We start from the raw sequence: 2,843 nt of genomic DNA, 5'->3' as shown, positions 1-2,843 counted from the left end.
GTTGTAGCCGGGTCAGGTTGCATTGTGCGTTTTGACTGATCAGCTTACAAAGCACGGGTATAGGAACAGGGAATCTTCAAATTGTTTACATTTTCTTTCTTGTTTGATGCGGGTGGGTGGCATTATAAATCGACGGCTCTAAATGGGGTCAACCAGATCGGTAGATGGGAAGTAACTCGAGTTTATGACAGGCTCGTTGTGGATGATGTCCCTTGTCTAAAAACCAGTTCAAGGTGGAATGGTTCTTCGATCAACACGATTGTTGAGTGTTCTGTCAAATCAAGATATCGTGACATGTTTCAACAGTATGTTTCTGTGTTGGTGGATAGTATGGATCAGTGTTTTTCCAGAGTACTTGGAAATAATTTTCAGGTGAGATTCTGATGAACATGTTGGTGTTACGATGCCTTTTCATGTGAGCGTTTGTCAATTCAGAGAATCAGAATATTTGTTCCTGTGGAGGTACTGTATGTCAATTACCTCGGGTGTTTGTCATTTCAGTGAATCAGGAAATATTGGTTCCTGTGGAAGTACTGTTTTGTCAATCACCTGTTATTTTGCCTAGGAGATTCCAAATTTATTTTGGTTGTGGGCTAGGTAATATTTCATGTGTTTGACTTTGCAGAGAATCGGGAAATGTTTTTCCTGTGGAGGTACTGTTGTCACTTGTGTTGGCTGGTGCCTCACAGATTACAAACACTATTTTGGTTAAAGTACATGTACTCAACTCAACTCAACTCACTCAACTCAAATTTTATTGGCTTCAATTTTCATAGAAGAATTTGTCTTGCGCTTGGGAGAAAGTAAGAGTATAACATATAAAAACAGCATTCATATCACATTTCATGTATCACACACAGTAATCACTAGTATAAGCCTACAATTATCACATTTGTACCTGTATCATACATGCAAATAAATAGTATCACATTTCCACGTATCACACACAATATATACATTACATAACATACAGCAAGCTTCCATCTCCCGCGCACCCCCCCCCCCCCTCCCACACATACATATCCTCGCACGTGCGTCGACTCCATACAAATGACATCATCAGTCCATTAACTAAAATGCACAATGACTAGTAGTGGGTACATGATACTTAATACGTGCTCAACTAGACCTGCTAACTAAAATAATAACAGAAACAAAAACAAGGACTGGGCACAACATTTACACGTGTGTGACCTACTTACATCAAGTGCCTGTGATCTATAAATAACAATGATTGCGTTTAAAGTAAAACATGAATAATGCCGATGTTTGCTAACAATGAATACATAATAACTAAGATAAGAATGTATGTGCTTTCATAATATGATTATTTTATAAAACACAGTGGGGAAATTTGGAAAATAATTTTTATACGAAACTGCGCACATCGAGTCGAGCTCTGTGGCGTGTGTGTTCGGAGGCAGGAGACACACATGGCTGTGGATATTAATGTTCGGTGGATTAAAAAGGATACCCCGACTTCGGCAGGGCAGAAGGAGGTACAAGACGGTGTGCTGTATTGCTGTGTGTGAGTGTGCTGTGCAGACCTTCTGTGTTATGTGCATGTTCTATTCTAGTCTGTCCGTAGGCTTCATCTGAGGGCCTATTGTGTACAAGGGGAGGTCACTTCCGCCTTATAAACAAACACATGTGGAGACCCACAGAAATACCATAGCATCGTAATGAAAGAGGGCAAAAATACTGATAACAGCAAGGTAAGACAGGTCTAGGACATTATTTCTAGGACTGACTAAGCAAAGGAACAACATCATGATCTTCATAAGCAAATGATAGTGAGAACAAAACAGAATTCTTACTCTTCTGACTGCTCCCAGTGATTGACATTCAAAACAGACTGTTCTATTCTAAATAGTTGTAAAAAAACTTCATAAGAATAATATTAAACATACATACTTGATTTGTTTAAACATAATTCTAGTGTAAAAGTATACTTTATAAGTTGTGGAGATAATTTTAAAACATTAAGATTAAGATAAAAAACACAACAATAACATGACAACATTAGTGTACAATGCATTCCTAGCTAGCTCTGAGGAAAACTCCATTGTACATTTTTCAGTTTCACATGCATGCACTAAGTGGTATCATTGAGAACTGAGATGGCGGATGGAATAAACGACTTCCGCATGCGAGAGGTTCTACACTTTGCAGCTCTGTATCTACGCCTAGATGGCATGAGTGCAAACTGATCATGCAGGGGGTGCGATTCATCTTCAACGACCTTTCGTGCTTTTGTGGCTGTTCTCTTATGCACCAGTTCATCCAAGCTTGGGAACTGAACCCCAACCACCTTTTCTGCCTGTCTGATCACTCTTGCCAGATGGCTCTTGTCCTCTACAGTAGCCCCATAGTACCATACCATGAGGTTGAAGGTCAAAACACTTTCAATGCTGGCTCTGTAGAACATTGCCAGTATTTCAGGGCAGACCTTGAACTGCTTGAGTTTCCTCAGAAAGTACAATCTTGAATTGCACTTGCTAACTACCTTGGCTATGTGTTTTGACCACGAGAGATCTGAACTGATGATGCAGCCCAAGTATTTGTACTCTTGTACTTGTTCTACCTCTTTCCCCCCTATCACTAGTGGCTCTGTTTCCTTTTCCCCTCTCCTAAAGTCTGTGATCATCTCTTTTGTTTTGCCCACATTGAGGTCTAGGCTGTTCTGGTCACACCACTCTACTAGTTTGTCCACCTCCTGTTTGTACACTGTGTCATCATCATTCTGTATCAGGCCTACCAGAGCTGAGTCATCAGCAAACTTCGAAAGTTTGCCATTGGTGGCTCTACAGTCGTTGGTGTACAGGGTGAAGATTGTCGGAGAC

Source organism: Littorina saxatilis, linkage group LG2 (assembly GCF_037325665.1).
Source record: "Littorina saxatilis isolate snail1 linkage group LG2, US_GU_Lsax_2.0, whole genome shotgun sequence".
NCBI lineage: Eukaryota > Metazoa > Mollusca > Gastropoda > Littorinimorpha > Littorinidae > Littorina > Littorina saxatilis.
Note: the sequence above shows the minus strand (reverse complement) of the source record.